Raw genomic sequence first — 17,144 nt, forward strand, 5'->3', positions numbered from 1 at the left:
CAGGCCCCACCTCACAATACCTCCTCCGTCTTCATATCTAGATGCCCTGGAATATCAGAATATCCCTTCCTGCTCTCACCGCCCTCCGTGTCTGCAAAGTATCTATTCATTACCTCACCCACCTCTTCTGACTCCATGCACAAACTACTCCTTTGCCCTTGTGTGGTCCTAGTCTCACCCCAGTAACCCTCTTGTCAATAATGCATGTGCAGAATGTCTTGAGAGACTCTTTAAACCAACGCCAAAGATATTACACAGTTTCCAACTCTTCTTTACCTACTTCTGTTCTTACTTTTCTCACCAACTCTTGCTCCCTCTCTCTCTCCAAATCCCCCACCCCACCCCTCCACTCTTTTTCTTTTTCTCTCTCTCTCCAACTCCCCACCCCACCCCTCTTTTTTCTCTCTCTTTCCTGCTGTCTCTCTATACTTTGCCCTCACAGCAGTGTCTCTCACTCTCCTTCCTTCCCTCCCCCCCTCTCTCTCTCTCTCTAACTTTACCCAGTGGACTCTCTTACTCTCTAATTCTCTCTTTTTCTCTCTCCCCTCTCCGAGTAGTCTCTCTCTCTCTCTCTACCCCTCCCACCTTCTATCCAATACCCTATCCCCTCATAGCTCCCTCCCCACCCCCTTGGCTGAGATGACATCTTCTCCCCTTTAGTCTCGATAAAATGTTGACTGACCATTTCTACCCGTGGACGCTACCTGGCCCACTAAGTTCCTCCAGCAGCTCGTTGCTTGTACAAGATTAAACCATTTTAAGATGGATGAAAACTTTTGTCATCCAGGGTAATAATTTTATTTGGTTTATATTTGGGTTGATGATGCAATATTACTGCGATATGGTGCTGAATGTCACAATTATCAGCAAGATAATTCAACAGCAGTGTTTGACGCTACCCTCCTGTGTAAAGATGGCATCCAAACTTTAATACATATGTTGATCACTTGTGTTCCCTCGTTAAAAAAACTGTGTAAGGTCCCAGTGCAAGGTGGAGAAAGACGGTGTTCCGTATTGGGAACACTGATGTAGAAAATCTATAACCTGCTTTGAAAGGAAATGTGTTAAGTGCAGTCTTCCAACCTCCGGAGTCCAGTAACTGGGGTAAATCAGGCAAAACCTCTCCAGAGATGCTGTAAACACTGCAAAAGCAAAGCAGGAGTAAAAGAAATGCTGGCAACTTACAGCAGATACTGACATCCTTCAGTGCGGAGAGAAACAAGAATCAACCACGGAATCAAAAAGGGTTCCCCCACCTGGGGCCAACTCTGGGTGTGAGGCCTCAGCTAGGACCAGGTGTCATGGAGTGGTCCCTCACCAGGACACCCTCGCAGTTATTGGCCAGTGGCGAGGTTGGGGGCGGAGCCTTACCTCCTGTCAAACCTGTCAGATCTTTCAACTTATATTAAGAGACATTTGAAAATGATTCAGTTTGCTCGAAGCAATGAATTATTCAAATATTAAAATGAAATCCATTACAGAGTTTACTAAACCATTAAGAAATAAGTAAAACCAATACAAATCAAATTCATGAAAATATAAACAATGAATTAGGGGTCTATCTCTGCCTTCCACAGATGTTGCCTGACCTGCGGAATTCCTCAAGTATTTTGTGGATATAATTAACTTTATATTTCACCGTGGCCGCCTTCAACCAGACCAATGTATTTAATGATCTGGTTGCAGCTATGTTCTGTGGTCAGGAGATCCGTAGCTTCTCTGGTGCCCTGGGAGGAAGACATTTCTCCTCACGGTGAAGTTATAGAGTCACGGACACAGATCCTAGAGTCCAAGTCATCCCTGCCTACTCACTCGTCTATCTGACCTTCTCCCATTTGCCTGTGTTGAGCCCTCTGTATTGACTTCAGGTCCAACGCTTTGCAGCTACCATCCTGCACAGTTGTGCAGCCAGACAGGATGTTCTCGATTGAGCTCCTGTAAAATGTCAAGGTGGGTGCTGGTTACCGTCCCCTCCTCAGCCTACTGAGGATGTGCATTGCACTTGATTCCTGCATCTGCAGATTTTCTTGTTAAACAACAGTAAATCGCTATTTTTCTGCCTCCAACTTTGGAATCTCCAGTTGGAGTAGTGGTTCTCAACCTTTTTCTTTCCACTCACATCCCACTTTAAGTAATCCCTACGCCATTTGTGCTCTGTGATTAGTAAAGGATTGCTTAAAGTGGGATGTAGGTGGAAAGAAAAAGTTTGAAAACCACTGTTTTAATCGTCCAAAGGAAATGGGCCAATGACAATTTTTCTCAAGCAAAATATTTCAGTAACAATGGGGTCTCGAGCAGTGATTCTCAACCTTCCCTTCCCACTCACAACCCACCTTAAGCAATCCCTTACTAATCACAGGGCACCAATGGTATAGGGATTACTTAAAGTGGGATGTGAGTGGAAAGAACAAGGTTGAGAACCACTGATGTAAATAGAATCAAATGCAACTAAGTACAGTAATGCTCATATGGTTTGGGGACCTGCCTACATATTGGTCATACCCTTTGTGGTCAACCACTGTAATGTATAATTATCTGTACCTGTGGCCTCGCTCCACAGACTCCTGTATAAAGCTGACTGTTCCACACAGCCCCCTCCCCCACCCCTGCCGCAACTCAGTGCAGGACAGCTGAACGGTAATGATATGCCATGTTCTCAAGTGAATTAAAGCCTATTGGTTTTTCCACAATAGTCTCCTGAGTGATGGATGGGGCATCACCTGTGATGAAGGGCCTGAGGCCTTGGTTATGAATTTTTATCTTTGCAATTGTGGTGTACTGAGGTAACAGCCAGCAAGCACAAAACTCAAAAGACTGAACAATAGGCTTTATTCCAGTAAATGTCTGAACACCAGTTCATGTCTTGGTGGCTCCCGTGTGACTGGCTCAGGAGGGGTCAGCTCAGAACTATATTCATGTTGGCTAATTGACAGCCGGCCAGGTGGAGTTAGCCCCTTAGGTGGTCTTCCTACAGATACAGAGATCACCCCCTGCAGTAGGCTGGTGGTCGTATCACCACAGCTACATAAAATACTCTATTTTAACATTGCCATGATAATCCGGTTATCCGCTCTATCCCAAAATACTCGGGGCCTCCAGCAATGAAGGGGTTGAAACCAATTTGTGCAGTGCTGCTCTGGTATCTGTTTCTGAACCGAGGAGGTTTGCTCGAAAATTGTATTGTAACTGATTCCAAATGTATACAAGTCAATACAACATTGAGATCTAACACTAATTGCATTGTCTAAGCAATCCAATTCAATGTACAGACACAGCCCCAAGGGAGGGAGATTGGAACTGAATGATCAAGGCAGTAAAGCAGAAGAACTTTAAGAGGGACTATTAGCTCATTTAATACGCTGTGTTGAAGTATGCTGCCGAGAAAGATGAACAGACTGGAAATAATAATCAGAATCAAAATCAGAATTTATTGTCATGAACAAGTCACAAAATTTGTTGCTTTTTGGGAGCATCAAAGACCAAACATTCATATAAACCACCTTGCAAAAAATCCATAAAAATAGTGCACAAAATGTCAAAGTAAGGCAGTGACTTTGGTTCATTGATCATTCAGGAATCTCTTGGGAGACTGAGAATTTGTCTTCAGGCTCCTGTACCTTTTCCCCGATGGTAGCAGGGTGAAGAGGGCACGGCCTGGGTGGTGGGAGATCCTTAAGGACAGAGGCTGGTTTCTTAAGACACCTGTCTCATGTAGATGTCCTCGATGGAGTGAAGTCTGGTGCCCATGATGTCGCAGGCTGAATTAACAATCCTCTGTAGTCTTTTCTGTCTTGAGAGTTGGCACCTCTGTACCAGACAGTGATGAAACCAGACAGAATGCTCTCTACAGTACACCTGTAGAAATTTTCGAGAGTATTCGGTGACATACCGAATCTCCTCAAACACCTCACAACATATAGCCGTTGGCAAGCCTTCTTCGTGACTGCATCGACATGGAGGCTCCAGGACAGATCCTTGGAGATGTTTTTTTTACAATTTTTTATTTTTCACACTGTGAAGCATTTCAACCAAAATACATACCAACATTTCCTTCTTAAATATACACAGTGGCACTGTCTCCCATTTTTTCCCCCCTACCTTCCCTCCCCCCTTCCCAACCCCTCCAAAACCAATAAACATTCAACATATACAATACAATAAAACCATTAAACAATGTCATCACACAATTAAAAATAAACAAGAAAAATGTGTCATCTACTTTTATACACTAGGTCAAGTCATTTTGTCTTCTTATCATTTTAGGGGGTGGAGGTCCGAGGCAAGCCCTCTCTGTTATGTTCCATGTATGGCTCCTAAATTTGTTCAAATAATGTGACTTTATTTTTTAAATTATATGTTATTTTTTCTAATGGAATACATTTATCCATTTCCATGTAACATTGCTGTATTCTCAGGCTCTCTTCCGATTTCCAAGTTGACATTATACATTTTTTTGCTACAGCTAAGGCTATCATAATAAATCTTTTTTCCGCTTCATCCAGTTTGAGGCCTAATTCCTTACTTCTTATATTACTTAGAAGAAAGATCTCTAGATTTTTTGGTATGTTGCATTTTGTGATTTTATTTAATACCTGATTTAGATCTTCCCAAAACTTTTTCACTTTCTCACATGCCCAAATTGCATGTACTGTTGTTCCCATTTCCTTCTTACAGTGAAAACATCTATATGATACTGTTGGGTCCCATTTATTTAACTTTTGGGGCATGATATATATAGCCTATGTAACCAATTATATTGTATCATGAGTAACCTCGTGTTTATTATATTCTTCATAGTTCCAGAACACAACTTTTCCCATGTTTCATTTTTTTATCTTTATGTTTAAATCTTTTTCCCACTTTTGTTTGGGTTTATAGCTTATTTCATTATTTTCCTTCTCTTGCAGCTTGATGTACATGTTCTTTACAAAACTTTTAATTATCATTGTGTCTGTAATCACATTCAAAGCTGCTTCCTTCTGGTAATCCCAGTCTGTTTCCCAATTTATCTTTTAAGTAGGTTTTCAGTTGATGGTATGGAAACATTGTACCATGAGTTATTCCATATTTGTACTTCATTTGTTCAAATGTTAATAAATTATTTCCCAAAAAACAATTTTCTATTCTTTTAATTCCTTTTCTCTCCCATTCTCTAAAGGAAAGGTTATCTGTTTTGAAAGAGATTAGCTGATTTTGCATCAATAATAATTTTGGAATTTGGTAATTTGTTTTTTTTTCCTTTCTAAGTGAATCTTCTTCCATATATTGAGTAAATGATGCAATACTGGTGAGCTTTTATATCGTACCAGCTTTTCATCCCACTTATAAAGTATATGTTCCGGTACCTTTTCCCCTATTTGATCTAGCTCGATCTTAGTCCAATCTGGTTTTTCCCTTATTTGATAAAAATCTGATAAATACCTTAATTGTGCTGCTCTATAATAATTTTTAAAGTTTGGTAACTGCAAACCACTTTGGTTGTACCTCTGTTAATTTATCTAACGCTATCCTCGGTTTCCCCCCTTGCCATAAAAATTTCCTTATTATTCTCTTTAGTTCATTAAAGAATTTCTCTGTTAAGGGAATTGATAACGATTGAAATAAGTATTGTATCTTTGGGAAGACATTCATTTTATTGCAATTTACCCTCCCTATCAATGTTAGTGGTAATTCTTTCCAATGTTCTAAGTCTTCCTGCAATTTCTTTATTAGTGGCTGATAATTTAATTTGTACAAGTGTCTTAAATTATTATCTAACCTAATACCTAGGTATCAGATTGCTTGTGTTTGCCATTTAAATGGTGATTTTTTTTTAAATTTTGTATAATCCGCATTACACATTGGTATCACCCGATATTGGCATTACCCTGATATTTCACCATATTCCTTCAATTTCTTATGTAGTTCTTTTATTGATATTTCTGGTTCTGTTAAGTATACTATGATGTCATCTGCAAATAAACTGATTTTATACTCCTCCTTTATTTTTATGCCTTTTATTTTATTTTCTGTTCTTATCAGTTCTGCCAATGGTTCTATTGCTAAAGCGAACAGTGAGGGAGATAATGGACATCCCTGCCTAGTTGACCTACTTAATTTATATTGGTTCGATACATATCCATTTACTGTTACCTTCGCCAATGGTCCATTATATAATGTTTTAATCCAATTAATATATTTTTCTGGTAGATTGAACATCTGTAATACTTTGAATAAATAATTCCATTCTACCCTGTCAAAGGCTTTTTCTGCATCTAAAGCAACAGCCACTGTTGGCTTCTTATTTCCTTGAACTGCATAAATTAGATTACTAAATTTAAAGATGTTATCCACTATTCGTCTTTTCTTAATAAATCCAGTTTGATCTTGTTTTCCTGTTTTTGGTACACAGTCGGCCAATCTGTTTGCTAATAATTTTGCTATTATCTTATAATCTGAATTAAGTAGATGATGCTGGTGTTAGTGGATCCTTCCCCATCTTTGGTATTACTGTAATTATTGCTGTCTTACATGAAGTTTTGTGTTTCTTCTATCTGGCTCATTACTTCCAGGAGAGGAGGAATTAATAACCCTTTAAATGTTTTATAGAATTCTATTGGGAATCCATCCTCTCCAGGCATTTTATTGTTCGGCAGCTTTTTAAATATATCCTGTAATTCCTCTATTTCAAATGGTTTTATCAGTTTGTTTTGTTCCTCTTCTTGCAATTTCGGCAGTTCAGTTTTAGCTAAAAACTCTTCCATTTTATCATCTTTCCCCTCATTCTCAGTTTGGTATAAATGTTCATAAAATTCCTTAAAGTTCTCATTAATCTCCATTGGATTATATGTAATTTGTTTGTCTTTTTCTTTGATGCCAATACAGTTCTTTTAGCTTGTTCTGTTTTAAGTTGCCAGGCTAATATTTTGTGTGTTTTTTTCTCCTAGTTCATAATACTTTTGCTTTATTTTCATTATGTTCTTCTCCACCTTATACGTTTGTAATGTTTCGTATTTGTTTTTTTGTCCGCCAATTCTCTTCTTTTTGTTATATCTTCCCTTGTTGCTATTTATTTTTCTGTACTTACTATCTCCCTTTACAACTGCTCTATTTCCTGATTGTAGTCCTTTTTCATCTTAGTTACATAACTTATTATCTGCCCTCTAATGAAGGCTTTTATTGCATCCCATAATATAAATTTATCTTTCACTGATTCTGTATTTATTTCAAAGTACATTTTAATTTGGTGTTCAATAAACTCTCTAAATTCCTGCCTTTTAAGTAGCATGGAGTTTAATCTCCATCTATATGTTCTTGGTGGGATGTCCTCCAGTTCTATTGCTAATAACAGGGGTGAATGATCAGATAGTAGTCTAGCCTTATATTCAGTTTTCCTAACTCTTCCTTCAATATGGGCCGACAATAAAAACATATCAATCCTTGAGTATGTCTTATGCCTACTCGAATAATATGAGTATTCCTTTTCCATTGGGTGCTGTCTCCTCCATATATCCATAAGTTTCATTTCCTGCATTGATTTAACCATAAATTTGGCCACTTTATTCTTTTTGCTTGACTTTTGTCCAGTTTTATCCAACATTGGATCCAAATTATGGTTAAAATCCCCTCTTATCAATATATTCCCTTGCGTATCTACAATCTTCAAAAAATATCTTGCATAAACTTTTGATCCTCTTCATTAGGTGCATATATATTGAGCAAATTCCAAAATTCTGAATATATCTGACACTTTATCATTACATACCTCCCTGCTGGATCTATTATTTCCTCCTCTATTTTGATTGGTACATTTTTATTAATTAATATAGCTACACCTCTAGCTTTTGAATTATATGATGCTGCCGCTATGTGCCCTACCCAGTCTCTCTTTAATTTATTATGTTCCACTTCAGTTAGATGCGTTTCCTGCACAAATGCTATGTCTATTTTTTCTTTTTTTAATAAATTTAATAGCCTCTTCCATTTAATTTGGTTATGTATTCCATTAATATTTATAGTCATATAATTCAACATGGCCATTTCATACCCTGTTTACACCTCATTTCCACTTCTTCACCACCACCATCCCCCTTTTCCCCATTTTAATCTCTGTTTTCCCCTTTTAAACTCAATGTATGACAACACATTTAAAAATATAAAATACTTCAACAACTCCCACATCCAATATCCCCTTAGCCCCAAATGTCCCCCCCCCCACCTCTCTGAGTTGGCCCTTATCCCTTGCTGGGCAACCACAACTCCCCTCTCCATTTGGATTGTGAACCCGCTCACAAGAGTCAACTGATTTTGCAGTGACAATTATTCTCTCCCACCCAACCCCCCCAGAAAAGACTTTTTTTACACATATAACAAAGCTCACCCTCTTTTTTTTCCCCCTTACTTCCATTTTTCCCTTCTTTAGTTTTTACATATACATTATTTTTGCATGTTTATATGTATTTTATCACCATTCTTCATTCTTGTTACATCTCTTCATCTCTCCTTCTGTCCTGCAGGCATTCTGCAAATTCTCGTGCTTCCTCCAGATCTGAGAACAGTCTGTTTTGCTCCACAGGCATAAATATTTTAAGCACAGCTGGATGTCTTAACATAAATTTATAACCTTTTTTCCATAGGATCGATTTTGCTGTGTTAAACTCCTTCCTCTTTTTTAAGAGTTCAAAACTTATGTCTGGGTAAAAAAATATTTTTTGACCCTTGTATTCCAATGGTTTACTGTCTTCTCTAATTTTATTCCTTGCCCGCTCCAGTATATTTTCTCTTGTCATATATCTCAAAAATTTTACTAAAACTGTTCTTGGTTTTTGATGTGTCTGTGGTTTCGGAGCTAGTGTTCTGTGTGCCCTTTCTATTTCCATTCCTTCTTGTATTTCTGTCATTCCCAGGACCTTTGGGATCCATTCTTTTATAAATTCTTTCATATCTGTGGCTTCTTCATCCTCCTTTAGGCCCACTATTTTTATGTTTTTTCACCTACTATAATTTTCCAACATATAAATTTTCTGAGCTAACAACTCTTGCGACTCTAACTTTATCACTTTCTTCCAATTTTCTTCTTAAGTTACTCACTTCCATTTCTACAGCCGTTTCTCGTTCTTCCACATTTTCTAATCTTTTCCCTATTTCTGTCATGACCAGCTCTATTCTATTCACTTTTTCTTCTGTACTTTTCATTTTTCTTTTCATTTCACTAAATTCTAATGTCAACCATTCTTTTAATGCTCTCATTTGTTCTTGAAAAAAAACTTTTATCTATATTCTGTTCATCTGTTTTACCTTCTATTTCTCTGTGCAGATCTTGGTCTTCTTCCTCTTCTTCTGTGCCTGTACCTGTGTTTATCTCTTCTTCTTCTTCTCTTCCTTGTATCTGTGTCTCTTTTGACTTTCCTGATGAGTTGCTTGCTCACTTTGCTGGCCTCTTCTTGCTTGGCTTCTTCTTGCTTGGCTACTCATCTGTTGGGCTTCCTGCTGCTGCTGTTCTTTCCTATCACTCCCTTTCCTGTCGCTTTCCCCTCCTTCCAGCTGAGAGCCCTGGTGTCGGGCATCCCTCAGCTGGTCACGTTGTGTTTGCCTGCTCCTCAGCTGAGCACCCCTCCCGTCGGTGTTCTCCTTCTCCTTAGTAAGCGCATGCACGACTCCTCGTTGTGCACTTTTGTTTGCCTTAGAGTGCCATTTTTGCAGTCGGGAGGTCGCAACTCTGTGGAGTCATCACCAACCAAGAATGGGCTCTCTTCTCCACAACGGCTCCCTGTTTCTTCATGCAGGTAAGGCCTTCTCCTTTCTCTTCTGGGGTCTTTTCTTCTTTTTTTCCCGTTGTTTTTACTTTTTCCTTCTTGGGTGTCATTTTCTTTCTTTTCTCTAAACTTTATCTTTTATTTGTTATGTTTTGTATTTCTTGAACTTTATTTCATCTTTTCTGGAGAGGGCTAGTATTCCCCTACCGGACAGTACTCCATCACGTGACTCCTCGATCCTTGGAGATGTTGACGCCCAGGGATTTAAAGTTCTTGACTATCTCCACAACTGGGCCCTCGATGAGGACTGGGTCGTGCTCCCCTGACTGATGAGGGAGAAATGTTAGAAATAATAAAGGATTTGCTATTTCCTGGAAGAAACGAAAAGACAATGTGATTTTGTACAGGCTCAGGATGAGGGAAAGGCCAGAATTTATTGCAAATAACCATGCACCTGCTGGAGGAACTAGAGCGTCAGCTGGAGAAAACGAACAGTCAACTATTCAGATTGGCAGCCTTCATCAAGGCTTCACAGGACAGAGTCAGGATCTTTATTCCCTCAAGTTCGAGGGAATAGGCATTGAAAGTGAGAGAGAGAAAGTTTAAGGGAGATATAAGGATTTTTATTCATGGAGAGTGTTGGGTGCCAGGGGTAGATGTGGGAGCAGTCACCACAATAGATTCAAGAGGCTGCTAGATAGAGCATTTGCAGATGATAGAGGGATATGTGTTGTATGCAAGGAAGAATCAGTTTAATTTAGCATCATGTTCAGCACAGTCATTGTGGGCTGAAGGGCCTGTTCTGGTTCTGGTTAGCTCTATAGTGCCTTTGGATTAAAGATTCTATGTAAATGAAAGCAGGTTCCTGTGGTGAAGATGGCATTTTTCTTAATAACTTGATTCCACTCAGAGGTGACTCAAGGCTCACAATTAAATGAATCTTTGCCACTTCCTCGGCTTCAGTGTTTTGGAACCACCACTCCTGTCTGGGTCAGCCCTGTCAATCATCTGGTCCCTGCACGTGTCAGTACTATCAATCATCTGGTCCCTGTCTGGACCAGCATTGTCATCATCTGGTCCCTATATGGGTCATCACTGTCGGTCATTTGACCCATTCCAGGTCAGTGTTGTCAATCATCTGGTCCCTGTCCAGGTTAGTGCTGTCAATCATATGGTCCCTATCCGGGCCACCTCTGTCAATCACCCACTCCCTGTCTGGGTCACCACTGTCAATTATTTTGTCCCCTTCCGTGTCAATGCTGTTGATTTACTGGTTCCTGCTCACTCTTCTCATCAGTTTATCTCCTCCAGTGTCCTCTTCCTGACACCTCGACCAATGGAACCTTGGTGACTTCCCCCCCACTCCCACAACGCTGCAGTAGAGAGCAGTAGCAATCATCAAGGACCCACAGCTCCCATCCATGCTCTGTTCTCGCTGCTGCCATCATGAAAAAGGTAAAGGTGTCCTAAGACCCGTAACACCAGGATCAGGAATAGCAACTACCCGTCAACCTTCAGACTCCTGAACAACAAACACTTTCAGAGACTCATCTAAAGACTCTTTGCTCATTATTTATTACTGAATCTTTATTTCTCTGTATTTGCACAGTTTGTTTACATTTCATTCTTTCTTAGAAATTCTGCCTGGCCCACAGGAAAAAGAATCTCAGGGTTGCGTGTGATGACGTGTGCACTCTGACAATAAATCTGAACTTTGAATGTTCTTAATCCCTAAAGTTTATCCTCCTGAACAACTATATTTCTTGTTGATCTTTTAACATGGTGCATCTCAGTAACAGCTATTGTATCACACCAGCAAGGTTGAATATGCTGTTTTAATTCATTCATTTAGCACCATGCAGTAATATATGCTTGAATAGCATATTCTGAGCAGAGTCTCTGCTACAATTGTTTTATTTGTGTTTTTTCTATTTCTCTTCTGCTTTAACCCTCTATATATTTGAATCTTTTTATTTATAATGTGGAACAGCGTTATTAACCTTTTTTTAACCTTTGATCTGTTTCAGAATTATTATTTTGGATGCAGCACACAATCAGCTGGAGGAACTCAATGGTCGAGTTGATATTTCGGGCCAGAACCCTTCAGCAAGACCTTCTTATTAAGGTTGATTATTTTCCCCGACGCTCCTACATTTTTTGGTTTGAAGACCTTGTCACCATTCGATTCTGTTTGTATCCAGGTCCTAGCCAGGTGAGGTGGACTCCATCCCAATGGTGGACTTCATGCTGCCATGGTAGTGGTACAAGAACTGTCTGCTAGATCTTCTGGCATGCTGTGACCATGAGAGGAAATTAACTGTCTGTTCAGATGGAAGGCCAGTTGGAAATTTGGGAACTTAAATTTGATGTATTGTGTAAGATCAAAGCAGTAAGGGTATCAGCAGAGGCTCGGCATGCACTGGGGAAAGGGCCTCCACCTGAAACATTGATAAGAGACACACAGGGGACTGCAGGTGCTGGTATCTCAAGCCAAACACCACCTGCTTGAGGAACTCAGTGGGCTGAGGGCATCATTTGGAAAGGACAAAGGCCAAGCAGGTTGGGAGGTCAGAAGAATAAATGTTGATATTGAAAGGGTGTTGCAGAAGGGTCTATCATTATTTTTTCTCCTACCGATGTTGCCCAGCCCGTTGAGTTCCTCTGGCTACACCAACTGCCCATCTCTCGCTCCTTCGGTGCTTCCAGGCCTGCTGAGTTGTTGAAATGTAAAAATTTGTGTTTTTAAAATAGCTACAAAACCATTTATAAGAAAACCAGCATAAGTTTTACTCAGTCAGGAAGCTTCCACAGAACAGGGTATAAGTTTGAAAAACTAACAAATCTCCCAGACAGAATCAATTCTCAACCTCTTCTACAGAATCCCCGGGGCTCCAGATATCCTGATGCCTGCCTGATCTCTTTAACACGATAGCGCTAACTGACTACCAATAGAGTCAACGAGCTGTCAAAAAAAGGCAGCCTGTTCATAAATTGGATTCCCGCCCAAAAGCAGCTGATTGAGTTACTACTTGTTAGACAGGATGTAGATCAGCAAAGACTGGGGTAAATATCCAGGTAACGCTGATGGCGCCGCTCAGTCCCTGGATGACATTGTTTCTGCTCAGAAGTTTTGTCCACCACTGTTAACTTCAATAATTTAAAATTAGAGTGAAACTATCCATTTGCATGTGTTAATTGGAAAGGTCTAGGTTATTCATTCTGTTCACGACTGCATCACCAGCTCCAACTCTATCTTTAGGAAGAGGATATGCAAAATATAAAGCACAAGTTGTAACAATATGTTCAAAGAAATGATATCCAATTTGTATGCAGGAAAATGCCTTAAATATTGTACCCTGTGACTGTGTTCTTTGAATGAGACCAAATAGTCTTAGTGAGCTGACCTTGTCTACCCAACACTAACGACTGCTCATTCCCGCTAGCGTTATTCGAATAAAGACTGTTTGAATTGTACTGTGTGGCTTGGTTGTACGTTTTGTACCTTGACAGGAGCACGACTATCACAGAGTCCCACAAACCTCTCATTGTTTGAAGTGTGGACATAATCAAACTGGATCAACTTTGCCAACCCAAATGGGCTCAAACTGTCTCTATATTCCTAAAGCTTGGTCCCTATATTTAAATAACCGATTGCTTTTGGGATTGGTTAAGAAGATGATTCAGATAAATAATAAATAAGCTTGATATTGTGTAAAATCTGATGGGTTCCATGGGGTGTTGAGCTATTTATACGAGAAGATGTTGCATCAGTGATGAAAAGTAATAAAGAACACATAGAGCGTTCTCATGAAAGATGAATTTTAGCAAATACATGCACATTATTCCTTGCCACCTGACACAAAGACTTCATCGCACACGCATACATTTATCTGCTCAGGAGCAGATTATTATTGTTTTGGTTGTTTATTTTCCAAGGTTGCAGAATAAAGATGGTTAAATATTAAAGCAACTATTTAGTTCAGCCTCGTTCTGGAATTTGTCTTTTTTTTGGCTCTCAGCTGATTTTCAATGTCAAACCATAATAAATCTGGGTTTAAAGTTGATTCACAAGGATGACTCTGGGAATGAAAGTGTTATCATTGCCAGCTCTTGACCTACACTCATTGGAATTTAGGAGAATCAGGGAACATCTCATGTTTCCCATGGTGGGAGAGTCTAGGTCTAGGTTATTCATTCTGTTCACGACTGCATCACCAGCTCCAACTCCATCAGTGACATCATGTTTGCAGATGACACGACAGTCATTGACCTCTTCGCAATAATGATGAGAAGAGGTGGAAAATCTTGGGAAGTGGTGTGAGAGTAACAACGTTAACAAGATGAAGGAGATGATTGTGGGCTTTAGGAGGTCCACGAACGACCAACCTCCACTACACATCAACAGTTCCGCAGTAGAAAGAGTGGAGAGGTTCAAGTTCCTTGGAGTTCACTTAACTAGTGACCTATCGTGGACACTCAACATCTCCTCACTTGTCAGGAAGGTGCAACAGTGTCTGCACTTCCTGAGAAGACTGAAGTGGGCAAGGCTACCAGCCACGTCATGTCAACCTTCTACAGGAGCTCTATAGAGAGTGTCCTGCCTGGCTGCATCACAGTTTGGTTCAGTTGTTGCAGAGAAGTGGATTGAAGGACAATCCACAGGACCATAAGAGGAGTAGAGAGGATTACTGCAGTCTCCCTCCACCCCCCCCCCCCCCCATCGACGTGATCTACCAGGATCATTGTCTGAAGAGGGCATGCAAAATCACCTTCCACCCTGCACACAGCATCTTCAGCTGCTCCTATTGGAGAAGAGATACAAGAGTATCAGACCCAGGACCACCAGGCTGAGAAACAGCTTCTTCCCACGGGCAGTGAGAATCCTGAACGACCAAAGGAACTGCTCACACTCACCATCCGACTTCAAGGGGCCCCTATCGTTGACCAACCGTAACACCTACATCCTTATGGCCATCGACAAGTACTCCCGCTTCCCATTCGTTTGCCTTGCTCGGACATGACTGCCTCCTCAGTCATAGAGGCCCTGCACAGCATCTTCGCCATCTTTGGGTACCCCAGTTACACCCACAGTGACAGGGGTCCTCGTTTATGAGCGCAGAGTTGCGGCAGTACCTTCTGGAGCCTTCTCATTTGTACAAAATAACATGTATTTATTTATTTATTTACATAGATGAAATACTTGTCCTGCATATGTATAAACTTAACTTGATTTGCTTGCAATAGCATAGTAAACTTGTAACATTTCTTACTGTCATCCAATCCTATGCAGGGTTAAATTTCAAAGAAAATTTTTACAAAACTAATTTATATCCAATTTTAGAAAAAATATATCATTTGTCTTATCTTATAAACAGGAGTCTCTTCAGCCTTGACAGAAGGACAACAAAGCAGTAAGAAGACAGAAAACACACACTTCTGGATCAGTCTGAATCTGTCTTGTGTGGACCTCTGGTAGGAACTGTGACTGAATACTGAGCACAGATGACAGATGATCTCACTGACCAGATGATCTCACTGACCTATGTGGCAGATTGCTCGCCACCCTTCCAAGGACACTCAGAAGGACCAGAATTTGTTCTCAAATCCCACCCTCACCTCAGTGGGTTGGGAATTTTTAGCTCACCGGTAGACCATGGCCACTAGTTTTGAATCACTAGTGTAGTTCATGAAGGCACAACTTCAGGACTGAAGGGTGTCCGCTTAGAACAGAGATGTGGAGGAATTTCTTCAGCCAGAGGGTAGTAAATCTGTGGAATTTGTTGCCACAGGCAGTTGTGAAGGCCAGGTCTTTGGTTGGATTTAAGGGAGAAATTGATAAGCTCTTGTTTAGCCAGGTTAAGGGGAGAAGGCTGGGCATTGGGAAGACAGGCCAATCTTCACTTTACAGGTTTGGGCAAAGGGAGGAAATAAAGAAAGGGGGGGGAGGAGAAGGAAAAGTAGTGATGGTAGAAGATGGCTCTCTGTCCATCTCAAGATGTGAATTTATAATTAAACTGTCCGTTGGCCCACCTTTGATGCAAACTGATGGTTTGGGGCTCTGAGGAGGTCACAGAACATGAAATGAAAACATTCCTTCACTGAAAGCTTGGTGTCTCATCCCAGCAGGGGGCCTGTCATGGGCAATGATAAGAAGAAGCCGAAATTCTTGCTGTGGGGTCCGTTTCTATAGATTGGCAAACAACATGTCAGGCCCAAGCAACATCTGTTTTTCCACACTCCAGACGAAGGGCTTAGGCCCGAAACGTTGATTGCCTTCTACCTCCTGTGGATGCTGCATGGCCAGTTGTATTTCTCGAGCTTTGTGGTCCACCAATCATGTGGGACCTTGTCAAAGGCCTTGTTGAAGTCCACGTAGATAACATTCACCATCTGCCCTCATCAATCTTCTTCACCCTCTCTTCAGATAAACCAACTCACCAAGCTGTCATTCCTTGGATTGTCTTTGCAGCTATTTTTAAATCAATGTACAACATTAGCCGCCCTTTAACTTTCCAACAATAACACAAATATTTCTGCTAGGCCTCCACCAATTTCTTCCATGATTTCCACAACATCCTCGGAGTCACTTGATCAGGCCTTGGTGACTTAATCACTGTTAGGAGCTTTAAGACTGCTCTTTTGTAATGTGCAGATGCTTTGGGACATGGCTATACTCTTCGCTGAATTCCTTATCTTTCTTGATCTTCTCCAGGGAAAATTCAGATGAGAGGTTTTCATTGAAGACCTTTGGCTTGACATGTAGACAATCACATTGGTCCTCAAGAGGGTCCATTCTCTTCCTGGTTACCCTTTTGATCTTAATAAAGAGGCTGTATCATAGTGGGGTATGGTTGCTGTAGAGCACACATATCAAACTCTGGCCTACGGGCCAAATTTGGCCTGCAATATAATTATATTTGGCCCACAAGATCATTTCAAAAATGTATTAGAGGTGGCCCGCCCTGCAGCGAGAGCCGATGCTGTTTTTTGGTAATGTCACCCCCACCATCCTCCCCCTTCATTGCACATCCTTCCCCATTGTAACACAAGAAATTGTAACACGAGAAGTCTGTCGATGTCATCAGCCGGCAAGCCAGTTGGAAGGCTCCCTGCACAACCAGTCACTTCTCCCACCTGTCAAGCGGTGCGGTAGATGGGCGAGCGCCTGTGATTTCCTGTCGGCGCGACGGACGTGGCAGGCTGCGCACGGCCCCCGGGCAGCGCGAGCCCCACGCGACTGGCATCGGACGGCCCTTCCACAGCGCGAGCGCACTTCTCCCGGTTGCCACGGCCTTCAGCGCTTGCACTCGCGCAGATCCCAGGGACGGCTGGTTCGGCCCTGCACGTGAAGAGAGAGATGGTGGCTGTCCGCAAAGGCTGATCGGCAGCGCGCTGGGCCTGAGTGGGTGG

This window comes from Narcine bancroftii, chromosome 1 (genome assembly GCF_036971445.1).
Source record: "Narcine bancroftii isolate sNarBan1 chromosome 1, sNarBan1.hap1, whole genome shotgun sequence".
Lineage (NCBI taxonomy): Eukaryota > Metazoa > Chordata > Chondrichthyes > Torpediniformes > Narcinidae > Narcine > Narcine bancroftii.